Below are 24,243 nucleotides of genomic sequence, written 5' to 3' on the forward strand. Positions count from 1 at the left end.
TGATTTTGAAAATATTTATTTTTAAAACTTCAGCTTCATATCAACTTTCATTATAGTGCAAGCAGAGATTTGAACAGCATTGAAGATCATCTAAATTATACATGTATGAATTCTTTTCAGTCATATATATGCCATGGATGACCTGGAAGTATAAAAATCAGTAATAAATATACATAATACTCATATTCAAAGTTATTGTGATTCATGAATCCTGTATTAAAGTAGACCTCTATTTAAGTAAACCCTACATTATATGGATCATTGGATGTTTTTTTTTCTTCAAACAAAACATCCCATTATGCTAAAATATTATGTCTATGTTACAACCTTCATTTAAGTGTCATGGGAACTGTAGTGCTACATTTTAAGCGATAAACACATATGGGATCTATCTACATTACACATGTAGAAATAAAATACATTTCTAAAATAAACTGACTAATGAGAGTTTCTAGTGAACAATCAAAAGACTTTGAAAGTGGGAGTCCAAGCTAATAATTTCCCCATTTTTGAAAAAATTTTCCACATTACTTCCAACATTTCCCAACAAAAGAGGTGGGTCCTACCTTTGGAACACCCCAAATCAATATTAATTTTTTTTTTAAAAAAAAGGTATAAAAATATTGTATACTGAACCTCAAATACCTACACAATCTATTATCATACTTCATTTGAACAGAGCTTCCTGTTATGTATGATTTGTCTGGTAACTTGTATCATTGGTAGGTGAACATGACGGCTGCATCCAAAATTTTCTGGAAAATATCAAAACATATTTCCTTTTAATATGGAAAGAGATACTGAAAATCAACATGGATAGACTTTTATCATACTGTGATGACTATGGTATAATTGTACATGCTCATGACAACATACTGTGCAAAAGAAATCTGATGACTGATAAAACTAGTTCATTATCCTTAGTTACTGCTATACAATGTAAGTCAACAGCTTGTATTTATGGATCTATTAAAAAAGTAAAAAAAAAAATAGCACGATAAATTTCTTAGAAAATTGAAAATTGTGTCATATACAAGATCATACAAATGTATATGTTAATGTTTAGATTAATTTCCAAATCATATAATTCATGTAGTTTACTTCAAGTTATGTATGAAATGTTCTCATATGACTTACATGTACAATACATTGGAACATTAAATACTGCTTTTGATTGCTCTTGGTCAACTGTTCACCAATACTTGTTTCACTGGAGTTTCCTTGACCTTGTACATGAATTTATTTTTGTTCTCAAAAATGAAATACGGGGTACTGTATACACAAATAACAGATTCCTGTAAGGTTTTGTTTGTGTTCCCTCATCATGTTCAACAAGTTTGTATCATAGACTGTTTCATTTAAATGAAAATCAACAGTCATTGACTCAACGACAACTCTTCATGTCTTTATAAAAATGTTTGTATGGACTATGGAACATGTATACAGTAGTCAGTACACATGTAAGGCTTAGCCTTAAGAAAGTTTCTTGTGTACCATATCTCCTGTAATTTATACTGCACACATTTACTAAGACTACAGCACATGATTTAGACAAATTATAATTAACAAATACATGGTATATGATAAACACTTACGTTATTTATCATAATTCTTCATTATTGTAACTGTGTTCGAGCTAAATAAAATATTTGTATTTTCATCATGGCGGCACTGTAAACAATAATGAATGCATATCATTAATGTTCGTTCGTTTTGCTAATCAATTTTTTGATATTTAAAAATATAAAAGCAAGAAAATATAGCAAACAATTGAAATAAAAACAAACTGTCATGTTCGAAATGAAAAAAATATACTCAAATTAAACATTAATTTAGCGACAAATATGCCGAAATTCATAAGCAAGCTGCTGATAAAAAAACACAATGAAAAAAAATTTCAATAGTTGGGTGTTTTTTGTAGAAGGTTTGGAATTATCTCAAACTACGATTTTCAGGTTCATTCGTATTCACCTTAATGTGTCACTTACTTTTTGGTGGAATATATGTCCATATGTGAGTACATGAAACTCAAATTCAGACGACCCCTCCCCCCCAATGTGACAGCATGGTTTTTCACAAAATACCGTTCGGAAGTCTGATTTTAGTTCGAAAGTAACGTAAAAGTCCGAGAATTCCGAACTCCTGTTTCCACTGGCTGGAAAAACCTTCACCTCCCACTGTCGCATGACGTCACTTCTGCATTTCGATGGTCGGTTTGTTTACAAACAGTAGATTTTGTTTGTTTGTTTGTTGGGGTTTAACGTCCGAGCAGCAATATTTCAGCTATATTCAGACAATGAACATGAAATGGATGATAATATGAACATGAAATGAAAAAAAAGTATGGGTCACAAGGATAATAGGGTCGACAAATTTCGATTGCCACTGGAAAAAGGGGGATGGGTAAGGTCGGGCAATTTAGCCTCCTGTGGCGGAGCGCAAAGGTTCCTACTCCTATCGAATACCACAGCAGGGTTCTTTAACGTGCGAGGAACGTGGCATCTTTCCGAACACGGTGCACCACTATGGTTTGCGGTCAGGTTTTCCGTATTATAGCCTGACAACCCCAGCATATAACACGCCAGGGGTACCCCATTCCACCACCTGGGGCACACATCCCAGTTGCTCTGTGGGTAGAGTGCCTAGCCCCCGGCTAGGTTTCTGGGCACTATTTAGTCGCCTATTACGACAAGCTTAGTGCTGCTGCAGGCCTATTCTTTTAACACCCGGACCTGCACGGGGCACAAACAGTAGATACTTCAGGTACGAGAACACAATTAATTCCCCTTGGTTTTCGTTGGATACGAATATAGTTCCAACTTTGGTAGTAAGTACCTTCCACATTTTTTCATATTTTTACTGGAAACTTATTTGCTGAAGTTTTGCCTCTAATTGGTAGAAAATAGGTTAAAATTACATGGGATTTTTCTCATTAATAAATTCTGACTAAAAGTTGTGATTTGGTTCAGTGGAAGAAGGTTAAAATTTAGGACTTTTAACTCAGTTCATTTGTCATGTTTACCCCATCTCCGAATTATATGTATTAATTTCAGAAAATGATTTAAAATTTTCTACAATTTATATATAAAATCCTATCTTTAGGCTAGAGAAGTTTTATTCAGTTTGCACCGGTGGAATTTTTTTAATCTGCTCTAATGTGTATATTGAAATGCACTTGAAAATTAATTGCGGTCTCTTGCCTAATAAGGGGGTTGCCAGGGTATTTTTATGAACCTAGTCAATGAAATATGGCAAAATCAGGGATTTTCACAGCCTTGTCTTAGGATCTATAAAATCACAGATATGTGTTTTATTGGTCTGAATCTTTTGTATTTGCTAGTAAATAATATAAATAATGTGAAAAAAAACCTAATATATTCATTCCATTGATATTCATGCATCTAATGTAAGTCACTACATGTATATACCTTGTGATGTCTCAAAAACACCTAATTTTAGAGTTCCGTATACACTATGAGGTTTCAAAAATGAAATTTTTTGTAGAAAAACTGGATTAATACATCTGACTGTCTGCTTATGTACCTGATAAGCTTAGAACCTTACATTATTTTACATTTGTTTCAGATTTTTCATCATTCAGAACCCAAATAAAGGCTAACTTTTAATATCGGACACAATCGCACTTGAACAAGCTCTGTACAGGTCTGGTTTAAATTGATCTGGAGTGACAGTTTTAGCTTTGAAACCACTTCTTATGGTTTTCAATGTACATTTGATATGTGTAGACCACTTTATGTTTGAAGTTGATCAATTTAAGTCATTGTCAGCATCATAAAATGAGTTTTCATATGTGTACCCCTATACATGGTCTAAAAGTGCATTGACCATGGCTGCATGTATAAAAACCCAATTTTTGACCTTAAAGCAGCTGGAACTTGAGTAAACTGAACTTCATTGCATCAATTACACATAATATGATGCAACCAATGTAAAAAATCACAAAAATATTGCATTTAAAAAAAAAAATGTACATTTTAGAGGGGCCTTATTTCCTTCGACCATTGGACATGCGAGTCATGCAATGTACCACTGATACTAAATTTGCTATAACTTATATATTTTTCAACTAATCATGATGAAACTTTGTACTTGAAGTAAAAAAAGCTTCATCTTGACATGAGTGCAGTTTTTGTTCAAATTGAGCACATTTATTGATCTAATAAGGGGGTTGCCTGGGTATCAGAAATTGTATTTTCTAGTATTTGCTGGGGGTAATTTGGTGTTTATTTTCAAGAATTCAGTAAATCTACATGAAATAATCAGATTTTGGCCCTTTATTCTCTATTTTCTGAAATTAAAATAAAAAAATATGGTTTCTATGGGATTTTCCATTGAAATTGCACTTTTGCTAAGGTGCTAGGTATGAAATATAGACCAGTGGGGAAAATATTGTACAGCTTTGAGTTTTTCTCCTCTAACTATACACTAGGAACATCAAATCAACAAAAAACATACTTTATGAACAAGGTTTAGGCAGAAATCTGACAATTTAGTGTAATTTTTATGAACCCAGTCAATGAAATATGGCAAAATCAGGGGTTTTCACAGCCTTGTCTTAGGATCTATAAAATCACAGATATGTGTTTTATTGGTCTGAATCTTTTGTATTTGCTAGTAAATAATATAAATAATGTGAAAAAAAACCTAATATATTCATTCCATTGATATTCATGCATCTAATGTAAGTCACTACATGTATATACCTTGTGATGTCTCAAAAACACCTAATTTTAGAGTTCCGTATACACTATGAGGTTTCAAAAATGAAATTTTTTGTAGAAAAACTGGAAAAATACAGCTGACTGTCTGCTTATGTACCTGATAAGCTTAGAACCTTACATTATTTTACATTTGTTTCAGATTTTTCATCATTCAGAACCCAAATAAAGGCTAACTTTTAATATTGGACACAATCGCACTTGAACAAGCTCTGTACAGGTCTGGTTTAAATTGATCTGGAGTGACAGTTTTAGCTTTGAAACCACTTCTTATGGTTTTCAATGTACATTTGATATGTGTAGACCACTTTATGTTTGAAGTTGATCAATTTAAGTCATTGTCAGCATCATAAAATGAGTTTTCATATGTGTACCCCTATACATGGTCTAAAAGTGCATTGACCATGGCTGCATGTATAAAAACCCAATTTTTGACCTTAAAGCAGCTGGAACTTGAGTAAACTGAACTTCATTGCATCAATTACACATAATATGATGCAACCAATGTAAAAAATCACAAAAATATTGCATTTAAAAAAAAATGTACATTTTAGAGGGGCCTTATTTCCTTCGACCATTGGACATGTGAGTCATGCAATGTACCACTGATACTATATTTGCTATAACTTATATATTTTTCAACTAATCATGATGAAACTTTGTACTTGAAATCAAAAAAGGTTCATCTTGACATGAGTGCAGTTTTTGTTCAAATTGAGCACATTTATTGATCTAATAAGGGGGTTGCCTGGGTATCAGAAATTGTATTTTCTAGTATTTGCTGGGGGTAATTTGGTGTTTATTTTCAAGAATTCAGTAAATCTACATGAAATAATCAGATTTTGGCCCTTTATTCTCTATTTTCTGAAATTAAAATAAAAAAATATGGTTTCTATGGGATTTTCCATTGAAATTGCACTTTTGCTAAGGTGCTAGGTATGAAATATAGACCAGTGGGGAAAATATTGTACAGCTTTGAGTTTTTCTCCTCTAACTATACACTAGGAACATCAAATCAACAAAAAACATACTTTATGAACAAGGTTTAGGCAGAAATCTGACAATTTAGTGTAATTTTTATGAACCCAGTCAATGAAATATGGCAAAATCAGGGGTTTTCACAGCCTTGTCTTAGGATCTATAAAATCACAGATATGTGTTTTATTGGTCTGAATCTTTTGTATTTGCTAGTAAATAATATAAATAATGTGAAAAAAAACCTAATATATTCATTCCATTGATATTCATGCATCTAATGTAAGTCACTACATGTATATACCTTGTGATGTCTCAAAAACACCTAATTTTAGAGTTCCGTATACACTATGAGGTTTCAAAAATGAAATTTTTTGTAGAAAAACTGGAAAAATACAGCTGACTGTCTGCTTATGTACCTGATAAGCTTAGAACCTTACATTATTTTACATTTGTTTCAGATTTTTCATCATTCAGAACCCAAATAAAGGCTAACTTTTAATATCGGACACAATCGCACTTGAACAAGCTCTGTACAGGTCTGGTTTAAATTGATCTGGAGTGACAGTTTTAGCTTTGAAACCACTTCTTATGGTTTTCAATGTACATTTGATATGTGTAGACCACTTTATGTTTGAAGTTGATCAATTTAAGTCATTGTCAGCATCATAAAATGAGTTTTCATATGTGTACCCCTATACATGGTCTAAAAGTGCATTGACCATGGCTGCATGTATAAAAACCCAATTTTTGACCTTAAAGCAGCTGGAACTTGAGTAAACTGAACTTTATTGCATCAATTACACATAATATGATGCAACCAATGTAGAAAATCACAAAAATATTGCATTTAAAAAAAAATGTACATTTTAGAGGGGCCTTATTTCCTTCGACCATTGGACATGCGAGTCATGCAATGTACCACTGATACTAAATTTGCTATAACTTATATATTTTTCAACTAATCATGATGAAACTTTGTACTTGAAGTCAAAAAAGGTTCAAAAACCCAATTTTTGCAATATAAGATATATATATTTGTACTGAATATTCAATACAAACATTTTACTATTTGTGTGTTAGTATTTTATGTAGATTTTCAAATTCATCATTAAAGAAGGGGGTGGTAACCAAAGCTAAGTTTTAATTATATGTCCATCCTATATCATATGCAAGTTTGTGGATAATGCAAAACACCATTACAATAAATGCCAATTACAGTGTGACCAAGCTTAGGAAGATAATGTTTCAAATAATTTGCCAAAAAAAAAAAAAAAATTATAATAAACAATTTTTGAATGCACATAAAAGTAAATTATTAGAAAAAAATAAGCAGTTTAATCTGGATGTTGTCTTCCCCCTAAAATGAGAACTAAGATACTATTTTATAATACAAACCTATACTGTGTTCATGTAATACACATTTCTTTAATATGATTTATCTTTTGCAGCATATTTGTACTTTCTGTTAGAAAGAACAGTTAGACCTACCTGCTGCATAGGAATACAAAGTTAACTTTTTCATCTCATTTAATGGTATGTATTGTAGCTTCTATTTTACATTTTGACATTAGCATGGGGCGGATCTATACAATTTGAAAATGTTGGAAGCAAGCTTTGGTTCCTCAGAAAAAGGGATGATGCTATGACATGATTTAATTTGTATAGTAAAAAAGAGGGGTACTAACCCCTTGCACACCCCTAGGTCCGCCACTGAATTAGTTAACTCTATTAAATGATTTGGATTGATATATATTTAAATGCATATTGAAAACAAAATCTTATTTGGATGCTTGTTAAGATGTACTTTGTTGTAGTAATCTAACTATAAGGAAAGGGTTATATTTTATTAATTCAGCAGGATCGTAAGAATGAAACGTTCATATTCTGTGATTTTACAGAAAATGGCTAGAAGTGGTTTTATTAAAAGATTTTGGATGGAATTTCCAAAAGGTGATGATGCTAATGCAGCATTAATGTACAGAGTTATCTTTGGTGAATGTTTTGGAGTTCTCCAAGATAAAAATATAGCTGAGGAACTTCATGATGCTTGCACATATCCAGGAGACCGTAATTGCCGTACATGTGGGGAGAAGACAAGCATAATTGCTGCTGTTGATGATGATGATTTTTTTAATTTAGATTTTGTAGAGACATCATCAAATGAGTCTTCATCAGAAAACAGTCAGCTGATTGACGTCATAGGGTCTTCATCTGGTGATGATACCCTATCTGATTCTGATACAAAGTTACTTTTAAAACATTCTGAAAATGATTTTGAAAGTCAACTGTTGTCAGAGTCAGAGTACGCCAATGACCATGCAGGTGAATCACTCAGTGCAAGTTTCATTGATTCAGATGAAACACAACCTCCAATTTGTTTTCGAACCAGTTTCTATGACTCAATGATTCTTACACAGACTGATTCTCCTTTGCCTTCACCTGAATCAGAATGTACATTTGGCAGTGATGATGAAACTCAGCCTCATATTGGCTATGAGGTTAGTTGCAGAGGCACTGCTCTAAATTTACAATCTGATTCCAGTGATGAATTAAAATTTCACCTTCCTCCCTTGATTATTTCTGAAGATAGTAATGAGCAAAGTGATAGAGATTCTTCACCTCATAATATCTTCAGCTATATCAAGCGTAGAAAGCGAAACCAGTAAATTCATCTTTAAATATTAATGCTTACTATATTGAGAATAAGTTTCATTATCTCCCTTTCTTACTATTTTGAGAAAAAAAGAGTTTTATTATCTCCCTTTCTTACAATAACTTAATAAAAAAATTTTGGTTATATATTAACAGTCTAATTCTAGTGAGAAATAAGAATTTCACATCAAAACTTTTGATTATTCTAATTTTTTTTAAAAGCCAGCTATAATTAAAATGAATTTTTATTCAACATGTTACATGTACATGTATGTTTATGTCTCCATATGTATATAGCAATTACTGTAATAAGAAGTATAGTGTAAATTTTATTTTTTATTTGAACATAAAGTCTCTTTGGTATTGTATGGTATTATATAAGAATCAATGAAGAATAATACGTCTATAAAGTGTCATCATTAATTGGAAATCCAAAACAAAATATTAGTGTAGTTGTAGTGTTGTGCATTTAGGTTATTTGTTTCTTTATTACATACATTTATTATAAAAAAAATATCAGCTTGGTCGTTGTGCTTTAAAATTGCCTTTATTTTCATATTGTTTACTAATATTAACTCTTTATGTCTGTGTTGCTTTTTAACACAGAATTGCTTATGCTTTGTTGTCTTGTGATGTAAATGTTATATGCTTTGAATGCTTTTTATGCATCTAATGATTATTTCATATTTTCCTGTTGTTGTGGTATAATTATATTTGATGTTCCTTGCTTTGAAAATGTTATGCTACCAAAACATTTAATCATATAATCAATTGCAGGTTGTCTACTGGAATACCAAAAAAAAAAAATGAAAAAGAACATAGCAAATTAGAAAAATATGATATGACTATTGAAGAGTTGAAGGAAGATTTGGAAGAAGGAACCTTAAAATTACTGTAAGTATGAGTTTGTTAATTAATTCATAATTGATTAGTGTGTTTGCTGTAAATCAGAATAGAAAATGTTTATCTTATTAGCTGCATGTAGGGTACATATTTGATTGGTTTATATTTTTTGTTTATTATTTGATGTAGATATATTTTTATGGCAAAATTATAGAACAAAAATAACAATTATTGCAAAAAGATAAATAAATGCAATCACACACCAACAAACACACACACATATATATGTATGTGTATATCTTATCATGACAGGAGTTAAATACAGACTATAAGACCCTTGTTGAATACTAAATTAATTTGCACATTAATTTATAAAAGTTCATTTACATTTCCATTTAATATTTTTTGTGTATTTTCAGAGCCTGAATTTGAAATGGACTATAATTTGCTGAACTGTATTTTAACTTGAATTTTCAGCTGGAGTTATGCATCTTTGACAATATTTTCAAGTTGACATTTCTGAATTCGCTGCTATGGACCTATATTTAGACATTAGAGTTTCTTTTTATTTATACTGTCCAATGGTTACCTGTGCAGGAGAAGATGTAGGTGAAGGTCATATAAATTGCATTAAATAGAGAAAGAGGATTTCCGAGTAGATTGATTTTTTTCCTGAAGTCCCTACTTTATGAATAGCGCAGGGTTTCTTAGAAAATAGTACCTGTAGTTTGCACTTTCACTTAGCTTTCATGAATGACATTCCATTGATGATCACTTGATGTTGTTTTTACAATTTGCTGGTGTGAATATAGGAATGATTTTATAGATTTGAGAAAAATACGAATTCATTTTAGTATTTTTCTGATCAGGATATTAGATATTATATATTGTTTACATCTTTTGTCTTTCAGATCATGGCACCACCTGATAAGAATAAACAACGCTTTACTCCTGACATGTTTGAAGCTGCTATTTACACAACATGACTATAAGAGGATCCGCCAAACTGCACAACGTACATACCAGAGAGTACCTACAGACGTAGACTACAGGACCCAAGAAGGGCTTATGTTGTAATTGGAGGACCAACCATTTTTTCTCCTGCAGAGGAGGCTCAGCCCGCAGAACATTGTGTTCGAATGACAGAGAGAGGATAGGCTACACGAGGTGACAAATAATAGAACTTGCATCCAATATGTCGACAGTGAAGAATAGGAACTTAACACCGACAAAACACTGGTTTTATGCCTTCCTCACCGCAACAGCACCGAAGTTCAAGGGAAAAAGTAAGGCATCAAGTAAGGGGAAAGGAAAACAACTAAAGAAGAAAAGTAAAAAGAATGAGGATGAAACTGACATTATCTTTGATGACGATGATACTTGCTGCATTTGTGGAAAATGTCAAACGCCTGGGTTGAACTTGAAACAATCATTAAGTATTGTTGCGTGGGCACAATGTGACAATTGTGACGGTTGGGTTCATCTCAAATATTGTTCTCCCGTCACCAGTGTATCAGAGAATGACGTGCTTCGTTGCACAAACTGTAAATCAAATGGAAGCAAGTAGATTTGTTAAGTGACAGGATGATTGTTGAAATTTTAAGACTTTAAAATTTAGTCCACTGTGTTTCTAATGATTCTAAATACACATTATGTGTATTTGAACATTTATTTGATTTGCCTTATATTTTAATGAAAAATATGTTGTTTAAGAGCTTCACGCTTGGGTGAAATCTTTCCTTTATTCATGTCTCCAGAATTCCTGAAATAGGCGGCGTAAAAGTACACATAACCTTTGGATTGCGGGCATTGGCAAATTAGATATTCATTTGTGAATATTTATACCTTTGTAGTAGTGACAATGTAAATATGATTGCATATTGACCAAAGTACGAAAAGTTTGTTTTGTGTATCAAAATACTTCAGTGACACGAAAACGTACTATATTTACCTTTTCTGAACAGAAGCAACGCATGATTTCTAATTCTAACACATTACCTTTATCTTTACAATCGGCAAAGCGAACCAAAAGGATTTTTTATAAATATTAAAGTTTTTTAATCTTTAAAAACTAATAATGAAAAAAAAAAAGACAAAATATGTCAAATATTCTAAAGAAGGCGGATTTCACTCAAACACACAGAGCGACATGAAATTTTGGCGCCCGGAATATAATTCCCTACTGCCGAATTGTCGACGAAGCCAATTGTTACAGAACTAGATGGCGTAAAAATATCCCTAAATCACCTAGAAATTAGGTGCAGACACACAGTCTGAAGACGGACACCCAGTCCGAGTAATAAACACAAAGTCTCGGAGCTTAGAAATAAAGCAGACGTTTCTTATCTTTTTTAACCGGAAGAGGGCGCACAATTAGGTGTTTTATAATAGCAGCAAATATATTCCTCCTATAACGGGAGCCCCATATGGTACTGTCATCACTATAACATTCCCCCGATCTTATAAAAGACAATTATACACTTGAAATCAAAGCCCATTATCATAAACAAATACATTAACTAAAAATAAACACAATTTAAAGTCAATAAAATGTACATTGAAACGTTTCTGTGTTCTGGATGTATTTTAACTCCTCCAGGCACAATACATACTATAACGAAAGCATGAGTTTTCTTCTTCAAGATTTTTCATTTCCAAACTCCCACGTGAACGGAACATGTGTTCAGATAAAACCTCTTTTAGATGCAGTCATTATATATACAAAAAGAATACAGCAAGGGTCTCCTGTTAAGACCAATCATAAATAAATCGCATACAAATGTGGCTTATACGTATTTAAGCACAGAACAAGTAATAAAAATATTGCTATTTAACAGGTATTATACCAGTATTTTAACGAATAGAAGAAAGCATTAGCCTTCTTCAATTATTTTCATGTCATTATGAATTACTGTAAGAAAGCAGAAGCCTTCCAGGTTACACTACATTAATTGATATATGCGCCTTGCATTTTCGTTCATGTAACTTGCGAGGATCGAAACGGGTAAATTCTTGATATGACTAACTTTTTCAATCACAACTGATAAGCAATATGGCGTGTTCACACGCATATGCTTCTCCGGTGATAAATATGGGGCGTCGGATTCAAGTAATAATTTCCCGTGATCAATTTTGGCCACAACATCAAAAAGATTGGACTCTTTCAGGACCAAACTGGATACCCCAAAGTAGACGTTACTGTATTTACATTGCCATTTCTTAGCCTCGTCCAGAGTTCCATTGAAACAATGATAATGTATGTGGTGGTCATCATCCAGAAATTTGGACAATAAGTAAAATGTAATGCGAGAAGCCTCGCAGTTACCATTATCTCAACAATGAAGTATGAAGTATAACCGGCAGGTCCAAATCTCTGGCGATTGGATAAAATCTATCTGACCATCTTTTATTGAAAGATCAGCCTTGGCATCCCCAGTCAGGTCGATACCGATTTCACCAAGACCGACACAATGTTTAGATGTTCAGTTTATTTATAACTTTTGTATTAGCCCCCAAAATCATGTGAGGATAAATCCTAAATTTGACGGACATCCTTGAGTCATTATCGATCTGATCCCCATATGAGTCCCAGTGGTGGGGGGGGGGGGAACATAGTTTGCAACGCCAGCCTGTAAAACGATAGACTGTGGTATATCTTCCTCTATGTCAATAAGAGATCCAGCAGGCGATCTTTTAAGTAAGACATCTAAATGGAAATTGAAGTAACGATGCTTATTGTTGGCACGCCAAGTTCTGGTACAACTACTGATATTCCACTTATTGTCATTGGACATTCATAACTGCGAAATTCATGTACACTTTGAGGCTTCAGACAATTTAATAAGTTTGACAAAATCCTCCAGTGGCTAAGTTCAATGATTTGTGTGGGTGAATAAATACTAAATGTAGGGTCCAACTTTAATGCAAAGTGACTATTATACAATCTTAGAAGGTATAACACATGATCTGTAAAGTCCTGCCCAGACGGGTCTTATGGTGGATAAAGCTCATTTTCGACAGTAAAGTTCAACAATCCAGTCAAGTAATCGATCCCAAGTTCTTCTCTTATAAAATGTAACAAACCATTCATCAAATAAACCAGTTGATAGTGTTTTGATCGCTGAAGTCGGCTGAATGAGTTCGACCATACAAAGCGACAGTACGACATGGCGAAGCTTCTTGTTGCTTACAACCCCAACACGCTGTATTAGCGGCTACACACCACGGAAGGTGGTGCTTGGACACATGTCATTTCATACGTGCATCACCGAATTCACAAGGAAATAAGGGACATGGCTTTTTCTTTACTTTACGTTGGCTCTTTGGTTGATGCTTGTGATGTGAAATGACAACTGACGCCTCTTCGACCAACTCAATCTCTTCTTGGACTGGTCCAGTGCTTATAGACCTTGTGCAAACGTCTTTGCCTAACAATCGTCTACTTGCCCCGTCAGCCATCACCTGAAAACATGAAATATAAATAGTTGAAGGAAATGAACCATGAATTGCGTGTTATTAACTTTAACGTTTGAAAGACCGTCAACAAGTAGGCGCGAAGATCAACAAATACTCGAAAATAAAGAGGAAATAAAGAAAGCACTATGCATCCTCATTATGTAAATTTCAGGTACAAGACGAACTATCACCCACTGCGTGATAAACAATATATAAGGCTAAAGGAATCTGCCAACCACCAACCTTATGGGTATCGCTACTAAACAAGGAGGATTATAGGGGGCAATATTGGAACTATTTCGTGTCATTACGGACTACTTTCTTGTATGTGCAGGCGACTGGTTTCCGAAAAGTGGTATTACACCTTTATTGTATCATGTACCGATTAAATAACTGGGCGCCGCCATCTTCTTCCAGTATTTGCTCTATTTATCGTTTTACGCATGTGCGGCGTCTGTTATGATGACTGGGGCACTCAACCAATCCAAGGGTCCCCAAGGGAGTACAAAACTCTCAACATCGTCTGCTTTTGGAGGAAACATGAGCTGGAACGGTCTCGTGTGGCGTTAGTAAAACTGCGTATTAAACTACACCTTTGATAACTAAAACTCTAACATTATCAATTATTAAATTTGCACTTTAGCTTTGGATATTCACCAAACCACACCCATTTGACTTTAAAACGCATACAGTATTTGACAAACTAAATCATACAGGTCTTCCGCCTTTTGTGTCCGACTGGTTGTCCTTAACTCTTCCCCAACCAACTTGACATTTTCCTCCTTTACATGGTCCATTTTCAAATTTCATTTTTACTATTTTCTATTTAATTTCTAACATTTGAGCTATTCTTAATTTACTAGTATACTACCTTTTTCCTTTTGTTTTAACTTATTATTTTTAATGTTGATAAAACACAATTTAAACAAATAGCAAAATTATTTAAAGCCCACCAAATTGGGCCGTCCGTGCGAGACCCGACAGGGTAGTCAAGGACGTTAAAAACCTCCTTAGTTAGTTTGCTTCTGGAGACTGTGACCCGTTACCGAATAACCCTTTATAAGTGACCAGTGCGCTCCAGCAGAATTTTTCTCAACCAACGACCAGGTTGAATTATTTCCCTGTGTACGTACCCCATATATACATATATATGATCGTAGTTGACGAAATGTTGACCTGACCCAGTTTCCACGACATCCCGTTCCGCTATCAGCCGAACAGCAAAGTCGGAAATGACGTCGTTCTCATTTGCAAGAATCACGTGACAAATTGTGGTTTTTAGCGGCACGATTTCTGATGGAAACTCGCTTCGTGTGACCATTTCTATTACCATTGGTAAAAAATAACGTTCAAATCTTTGATCATTTATCTACATATTTATCTTTTCAAATCAGCGAAATTAATTAGTATTAATGATTCTGTCAGCTTTTAAGTCAACTACCCCTTTGTCAGAAATTTGCCGATTGCCAGCAAAAAATTAAGATATCTTCACTTTCCGATTCTGAACAGCTTTGAAATTTCAACATGCTAAAGTATTCGTAATCTGAGACTACTTCACAGAGTTTGCAGTCATAATCTGGTGTGAAATGCAATTCTGTCAGCTTTTTCTAAATTACGCATCGAGTAAGGGAAGTAACCCGGTATGGAAGTATTTGGAAGTTCCAAACAATTAGTTTCAACCCATATATTCAATTAAAAATGTCTAAACAAATTATGTAACTATGTTATAATAAAAAGAAAATAACTTTTTGTCAAAATATTCTTCTAGCACTCAACTGTGTCAGAATGATTTGTAAGCAAATGTGGATATTAAATACATTTTTAATATCAACTTTTTATTTTCTATTATCAGAGAACTATGCCTTAGTATTAGCATAAACCTATAATTAAAAACAAGTCTATGGAATTAGAAATTCATTTTTATTACAATGAATTGATTTTCATATTAGATATTGATTCTTGAGTATTAGAACTAAATTTTTAATATTGAAAAAGATAGTTATTTTTTTATATTAAGAATTCATATATATTAAAATTTCAGTTTTTGACATTAGAAATTCCTTTTTATATATAAAAAAATCAATTTTCTTTAAAAAAAAAGGAGCACAGGGTGAGTTATCAAAATCAAATATCGGCACTAGTATAGTTATATTTACATTTCGGCGAATTTTTAAGTCCGAACACTATATTAAACTATCCAAATCCGTCAAAAAGACTCAGAGAAAAAATAACGCCATCTTAACCTAATCACATGATCACCTCCTAAAGTGTTGGTAGTGTTATAGTCTTTTCCATTAATTGGCAATAAATCTGTATCTAAAGTACAACAAAAAAGGCAAAGTGATATTCAATAATTTAAAAAAAAATGTATTAACTAATGTACAAAAAAATACTGTATAATATTTTATTTTTGTTATTTAAAAAACTTACAATATATATCAAAATAAAAAAAAAATATAAGCTGCAAGCAAATAAAGTAATGAATGCTATAAAAAAGAGATGTATCCACTCGTCTATGGTCTACTTCCTGGGAAAAGTGAGCAGATTTACACCAGATTCTTCAACACTGTGAAAGCCAAATGTACAGAGATTGGACTTCAGCTTCAACCAACAACTCTAGTGGTGGATTTTGAAACTGCAACTATTAATGCCGCTAAGACTGTATTTCCTGGTGCTATACTGAGAGGTTGTTTCTTCCACTTTACACAATGTATCTGGAGAAAGATTCAACACACAGGCCTACAGATTGCATACAGAGACATTGACGCTATCACAACACTAGTACGCAGAGCAGCTGTATTACCACTTGTACCGCAAGAAAGTGTAGAAGATGTATGGTTCAATGCCTTGAACGAGCTAGGCAATGCCGATGTGAACATGGACACAGTTCCGTTTACCGACTATGAAACCACACAATGGGTAGAGTCAGACCGCCACATTTGGAACCACTTCAGTCATGATGGACCAAGAACAACAAATCACTTGGAAGGATGGCACTCAAAGATAAAGAAACAGATACAAACTGCTCATCCAAACATCTACTCGTTCATCAAACACATCAAACAGATTCAAGCTGTCAATGAAGTAAACATCATTCAGATTGCCGCCGGAGGACTACTAGCCCGAAAACACAGAAAGTACCGCAATATAGACACCAGACTGCAACAACTCAAAAAAAGACTTCACAATAATGAGATGCCGCCTCTCATCTGATACATCTTGGTTAGGTGATAATGAACATTTTGTGTGACAATGAACATGTTATGAAAACAATGTGATGTATTAGTGCTTATAAATGATATTTGTAGTGCAAATGTAAACATTTGTTATTTTCATTGTTATATTTATGTACGCAATAAAATATTGAGATATATTTTGCGTAATTTTTTGCAACCTACATGTTTACAAAGAAAAAAATAGCATTATAATGGTAACTCCATACAAAACGTAAACCACAATGCAAAATGTATAAATGAAAGTTTTTGACTTTTATTTATATATTTTACGGACTTTACCTTTTGAATGTGGCTACCTTTTCACACAATTTAAAACAGACTATAGATAGCTCCCTTTGATCTTTTGTTGTGATAAACAAGCAATTAACAGGTATTTAGTAACTACATACCTCCCCCTTGTCCTGCAATTTTTCACCCATATTTTACCTGTAATTACCAAATGCAGGACAAGTGGGATGACACCAAATAGTTTTTAAGTGGGATGACACCAAATAAAATTCCTTTTTATATTTTCTAATATTGTTGTCAATTGAATTTGAAATTTTTTTAATATCAACATTGAATTTAAAAACAAAATTCAGAAAATATTTTTTGTCTGTATAAAATATTGCTTTGGCTCACTGTACACAATGAAAATATTCTTGTAATATAGAACCATCAACATGCAGTGCATATCTATCTTGAATAACATGAAATACATTGTATATTGCTAACTATTTTAAGTTTTGTTCAATACTGGAATCTTTTGAAAAAAATCCAAGTGAAGTATACAACCACCAGTAAATAAATCCGCTATTGTAATAACATAAACAAACGTGTATTAAAATTGAGATGCATGCATGCATACACCAAGACACACATACCACTGTGTTTATAACTAAAACAATATAAAGAAAAAATTTCCTGTCTTAAATGGATGGGAACAGGTGGACTGACAAGGAATGTCCAAAGTTTGTTCACAACATCTTAACAGTGACTGTGGAAGGAGAATTTAACATATTAATTTGCTGACACCTACCATTTTTACTGTCTGTTAATTGTTTTTCCAATGGCATGTATCCTTAATAACAAAAGAGAAGGGATAACATACATTTTTGTATGCAAATACCAGTTGTGAAAGGTATATTAGATAAAGTATAAATCATAGCAGGACATGGATACACAATAAGTATCATAAAATAGATTCTTACTTGTATTTCCATGTGCAGTTTCTGAGCAAATGAAAAAAAAATATAATTCCTATAAAAATGCTAGGTTAACTGTTTAACTGAGGAGTGGAAGGTATTGTTGAGGTTTGATGAATAAAAATACATGCACTGAAGTCTCACATTTAGCAAAAAAAAAAAAAAAATAGTACTACACAAAACAAATGTAAAATTATAGCACAAAATTGACTAGTCTGAAAAGTATCTTCATGATGTTGACTTAACCCAAAGTATTTCAAAATTGCAAATATAGTTTACAGCTATCATGGCTATATATGTCATGATAAATCTTTGTATGGTATTTCAGAATAGATAAAAGAATAAATTCCATAATGTTTCAATTGTGTGTAAAATTTTGTCATGTTTTCTCAAAATGTCAAAGCAAAACAAAGGGATGGGAAAAAAGGGGTAGGGGTAAATAAGCAAATACTTCCAAAACCTACACAAGATAACCTAATTAGAATGGAATTAATAATATGTAACTCATTTCCAACTATAATTTTACCATACAAAGCCGGTTTTGAGGAATTGGAGTCCAAATACACGAGAAAATTTAATGACAACGTGTTTTTTTGGGTAACTTCCGAAGCATTGCAAATAAACATTGAAAGCGACCTTGAACATAGAATTCCCTTTCATATCTTGAAGTTCATTGGTCAACCTATCTAGAAAACCTTTCTTTTAATAAATATGACGTGTGCAATGCAATTCTGTCAGCTTCAAAATCAAAACAATGAAATCTCGTTTTTCGAGAGAGGGATTTTCTATGCGTTCTTTTCCGTCATTGGTCCGTCTGAAATGTTTTTGTTTACGTCATTTAACAGAAGAATTTACGTGTTTTGTATATGATACGATTTTTTGTTTACCATTTTCTAATTCATTTTAATTAATTCAATGATTCGTTGAAGCAGGGGAAACGTAAAGTTTTCCAGGGAAATTTATCGCCGCCATTTTTAGAATTATCTGCTCATGAGTCACTGCAAATGAGATCAAAGGATTTCGAGGTCAAGGAGGCATTTTGCTGTTCGACTGATAGTATTCATGTTTATGTGGAAGAGTTTAAAATCTACGATATTAAGTCGTTTCAGGTTCAATACTTTATTTTGAACAAAAACAATCTGTATGACACAGGAAAAAAATGCCCTGTAATAAAAATACAAATATTATAGCACAAATTTCAATTTTACATTTTACGCTTTAAATATTATAACAAACATATAAAGCAAATACAATGAAAAAATAATAATACTCTTTGAAAAAATCACTTCACATGACGTTCGAATATTAAGTAAAAATTACGGGAAATGAAAAATTCGTTTCATCTCAAAATCACCTGATTATGTATAAATAAGTCAATCAATCAATATGTTTATATTAATCCGATGTGCCAAGATATATTATTAAAACATATAATGGGTATGTTCCGTAAATTAACATTGATTGTTGGTGCTTCCCGCCTGAGCAACACTATTAGGTTATATTCAGGCAATCGTAAATTAACAAACATATCTGGAAATTATTTAAAAAAATAAAGATAACTATATGTGTATTGTGTATTGTACGGCTCATTTGCGATCAGCAAATTATCAAATATCTATAATTTTCGTGACTTTGAAAATCGTACAAATCATAAAAAAATAACAATAAGATATATACAAAAAATCTACCTCACATATCGTGCAAGTTTCAGGGATAATTAAGTACATCTAGACATCAGCAAATGCATCTATATCTTTCACAAGCATAAGTGTTCATCCTGTATAACAAAAAATAATTATTATAAATAATGCTAATACATATTTGAGGAGACTCAACATGTAGTAATAAAAATACACTTTGAAATATAAATTCAAGATATTTAAATTCCGTATTTGTTAGTCTATTTACCCTTAAAACAAAATTACAAGATTCTCTCGTGCAAATGTCTCGCCTAGTACATGTATGCGTTCAACCGTTACTGATTTGTTATTTTAATGAAAAGTTTGGCTTAGAAATGGTCATTTAAATTATCGAAAAATAAACGTTACTATTCAGTTAAACCTAAATAATGTTTTATTTTATTTAAACGGTTATAATATTTAGACATTCATTCTCACGCGCATGAAACTTTCATACCGGATAAAAATATTAATTTACAGGATTTTTAACAAAATTAGGCAATAAATTGAGCATGCAAATATAACGAACCTTACTAAGTCATCATGCTGAATACAGTTACTGATTAGAAAAGTTTCCAAGATATATTATTTCCAACCAAGACCTCTGTCAAATTCTTATAGGTGTTGTCAAGTCGGAAACTGAATGGTGAGTGCCTCACGAACAATACTATTTACCCGCCAGAATAAAGTGTGCGGTTCAACCAAGCATAGAACGGAAAAGACCGAATCTAACAGAGAAAATACGAAATCTCAAACTGATAGAAAAGAAATACCAGGTTCGAAATGTCTGTCCGTTATGTCGTTCAGGTCTAGGTCAAAACGGTAATTTCCATCTGAAATTAACACACATATAAATTGAAATAGGTTTTTATTATCTATGAAAATAAATATCAAATACAAACAAAATTCAAATTTAAGATACCAATAAAATATAAAATACCAGTAATTTTACACACTATCACATTTACTATTTATAAACAACCCAAATAGTGGGGCGGGGGGGGGGGGGTCCCTGTTTGTTCTCTAGTGCTTTGGTGGGATTTTATAACATAACATAATGGAGGTGAAACCTTTTAACTCTCCAGAAGAAATATTAATTAAAAACAACTTTGATAATTTTTGTCAGCTCTGATTTGATATTTTATGATATGTCTATTGGGCGAAATGTCCGGCATTCATAAGAAATTAGTGGTTGTCATGGTCCGAAATGTCTTTGGGTCGAATTGTCTGGCACTGGTTAACATTATGGTTCTTATATTTACGAAACGTCTTCAAAGATTTCTTTTGTTGTATTTAGTTTCGCTTCAGTCTGTTCCGTTTTGTATAGTTAAATTTATGTTTTTAAAACGATTTGATTCATTTTATCGAATTGATTCGTTTCAATTCTTTCTTTTATCGATTATTGTCGTTTCGTTTTGGTTCGTTTTCGATTCGCAATTTTTATGACCCGAGAATTATGGGAAATATTGATTACGTAATTTGCGTAAACATCTGGACGCCATACTGCAGACTATAATGCCAACCCTATCTTGGAAAATCTATGATTTGTATTTAATTATCGAAACTAGCAAATATTTTCCGAGACTGGTTTGGCTCTCAATCACACATTTACAAGTATACGCAAATGAAGCTGCCATTTTTCTCTTTTTCGGCTTCTGAAAATGCAGGTACAAACCGGATATTGATGCTTTTTCTTGCAATAAGTATACAGAACTAAGTTGATAATACAACCATAAACGCTCCCTTTGGGAGCGTATAATTGTTATTGTTAGTTATATTTATGCTGTTTTTCCACAGGCTTAATAAATAGTATATTAATTTGAATGGCTAATGTTCTTTATGAAACACGATAGTTGGAATCAGTGCCTTACCGTTTAGCTACCTTGGAGTATATTGCCATGCTACCAGTGCAGTTATAGTGTAAAGTAAATCTTCTATAGTGATAAAGACCACAGCCCTAACAGTAACACATTAACACCGTGACATAAACACCCCCTCCCCCCAACTTTTGATGCCCGGCGGTGGGATACGAAAACCCAACCTCATAAAGAATACTAACTGGTGCATATTATAATATTTAATGATGAGTGAGCTCAATTTATCAGCTCATTCACAACATACTCATACTGTTCAGCGTTCTCGTACTTCTTCACCTGATCTAATATCATGGTCACCATCTTGGCAAAGATCAACCAGGGGTTCCCCAGATCCATATATTCAATTTGCATCCTTACAGTCTCAAGTCAATATATTATATTAAAATGTTAATATGATTTACCCAAAATGTGATCAGAAAATAGACAATTTAAATCAGGAATTTGACCAGAAATTGAATGACATGAGCAATGTCATTATAACAAACCTTTCACAAATGTTCTGTGATCAAATGGATAAGCTGCTTACCAGGCTTAACAAAATGATAACTAAATAATTACCAGCAACTATGCATCCAGTAATAATGTAAGTACAAATGCAGTTGTCAATGTGGCTACTGCAACAGATTCTGTCAATATCAGACAAAATGCTTTCATGCCCATATACTATACTGTACCAAAGTTCGCTCATACCAATGAAGTTATTAGGCCTGCAGCTGGTAAGTTACCAATATATACAGATCAAACTGAAGCCCGCTGGTACGATGGTAAAACAAGTTGGAATGATTATTTTGTTCACTTTGAAGTAGTAGCCACTTTAAACCAGTGGTCAGGTAAGAGGAAAGCCATGAAATTGATTGCTAGAGAGATGATGCTTTGAGTACTATATGGGATATTAATCCAAATGAACCACCTACATATAAAGAGTTAGTAGACAAACTTAGTAAACCAAAGAACCAAACAGAACTATCCCAAGACATAAAACGGTTAGCCCGTTTAGCATACCCAATAGCATCACAAGATATAAAAGATAGTTTGGCTTGTCGGGCATTTAGAGATGCTGTAGACAATAAAGAAATGTCACTATCTTTTGTTCACAATAATGTTGACACTATAGATGAAGCCTTGAATGTAGCTGCCAAGTTTGAAGCTTTTAACCAATGCTACAGGAAACCTGTTTTAAGGCAAGTAAACAGCAAGGATTCATCTGAAGTTGAACAAGGTAACATTATGCAAGGCAAAAGAGAAAGAAAAGCTTTTTGTCAATATTGCTGAAAAGCAGGTCACCTTGCAAAGAACTGCAGGAAGCGCATGCATGATAATGAAAACTATGTGACTACCAGTGATAGTAGAATGAGTCCAAATAAAAGATGGAGAAATCCCAATAATTACCAGTGAAATTTTATCAAAAAGTCTGGGAAACTGTTAAGTGCTGAAGATGAGGGTCAATCTTCAGCTGGCAATATAAATGTTAAAAGGGCCAATATACTGAAAATGAAAAGTTATAAACATGATGGCTTATATGTGAAAGTTGAAATGTATATTAGCAAAATGTACATTGTTTAGTAGATACTGGGGCATTTGTGAGCGTCATACACTCCAAAATATTTTGCCACTCCATAACAAAAAATAAAATACAACCTTATCAGAATGATTAAGAATGGCTGATGGGAGGAGTGTTACACCTCTTGGTATTATTAAATTACCTATAGTGTTAGATAACCAAATTATCTTGCAAAGTTTTGTTGTTGCTGAAACTGACATACCTGTGATATTAGGTTATGATTTTATCTTTGAAAACAAATGTGTGATTGATATACCAAATCAGTCTTTGATTCTCAACAACCAAACCATTAAATGTAAAATAGAAAGTCAGATACCATGACTTTTTTCAGATCTCCTTAAAACAAAGGGTAAGAATACCAGTCAGAAACGAAATAGTTTTGCAGGCTAAACCACGGCAAGAGTTACCATTTTGGGCCACATTTATTTTGGACACTACCAGTCCATCTTTAAAAAAGTAAAGGCATATTAGTTGCCAAAACCCTTTTTGGGAATAGGCGACCTTGGCTATACTGGCACAATTCAGCATGAGATAAAGACTGGTACAGCAATACCAGCTAAACAAAACCTAAGGAGGATACATGTAGCTCTTAGACAAGAGGTAGATGATGAAATCAAGCGAATGATGGACAATAAAATCATTCGGCCTTCTATTTCCCCATGGAGTTCACCCATTGCTCTAGTACGTAAACGAGATAACTCAATCCGTTTATGCTTTGATTTCCGCAAATTAAACTATTAAGGACAGTTATCCCTTAAGTAGGATAGAGGATTATTTAGATGCACGTAGGGGAAGCACATGGTTTTCAACTCTGGATTTGGCTAGTGGTTACCCCCAGGTTGGTATGTCATCTAGTGATGCACCAAAGACTGCTTTTGTTACAAACAAAGGGCTACTTTAATTTACCCGCATGTCTTTTGGTTTGTGTAATGCAGGGGCCACATTTTCTAGATTGATGGAACATATACTGTCTGGGTTAAATTTTGAAATTTGTATGGTATATCTAGATGATATTGTTGTGTTCTCTTTTTGAGGATCA

The 24,243-nt window shown here is 33.1% G+C and overlaps 3 long non-coding RNA genes across 19 annotated transcripts in view; 1 reads left to right on the forward strand and 2 right to left on the reverse strand.

Annotated features, from left to right (window-relative positions):
- LOC148599539 (uncharacterized) lies at positions 1–2,104 on the reverse strand. Its single transcript, XR_015917972.1, has 4 exons — positions 1,989–2,104; positions 1,596–1,671; positions 650–755; positions 1–142 (listed from the first exon to the last, which is right to left on the reverse strand). It is a non-coding gene; the product is annotated as an uncharacterized LOC148599539 (long non-coding RNA).
- Positions 2,105–2,151: 47 nt separating this feature from the next.
- On the forward strand, positions 2,152–10,871 carry LOC148599540 (uncharacterized). Of its 17 annotated transcripts, XR_015917962.1 has the most exons (8): positions 2,196–2,341; positions 3,586–3,663; positions 4,882–4,959; positions 6,176–6,253; positions 7,166–7,250; positions 9,147–9,263; positions 9,632–9,817; positions 10,124–10,871. It is a non-coding gene; the product is annotated as an uncharacterized LOC148599540 (long non-coding RNA). The 17 variants fall into 17 exon arrangements; XR_015917967.1 differs by lacking the exon at positions 4,882–4,959 and having other exon boundaries at positions 2,160–2,209; XR_015917961.1 differs by having other exon boundaries at positions 2,161–2,209; positions 4,882–6,253.
- The window catches only part of LOC148599541 (uncharacterized), a 33,331-nt gene continuing 19,211 nt past the window's right edge, over positions 10,124–24,243 (reverse strand). The window contains exon 2 of the long non-coding RNA XR_015917973.1: positions 10,124–13,673. This is a non-coding gene — a long non-coding RNA (uncharacterized LOC148599541). The remainder of the gene's footprint in view (positions 13,674–24,243) is intronic.

This window comes from Perna viridis, chromosome 13 (assembly GCF_037379345.1).
Source record: "Perna viridis isolate PV_CMFRI_1.1 ecotype Kerala chromosome 13, ASM3737934v1, whole genome shotgun sequence".
In the NCBI taxonomy this organism is placed as follows: Eukaryota; Metazoa; Mollusca; class Bivalvia; order Mytilida; family Mytilidae; genus Perna; species Perna viridis.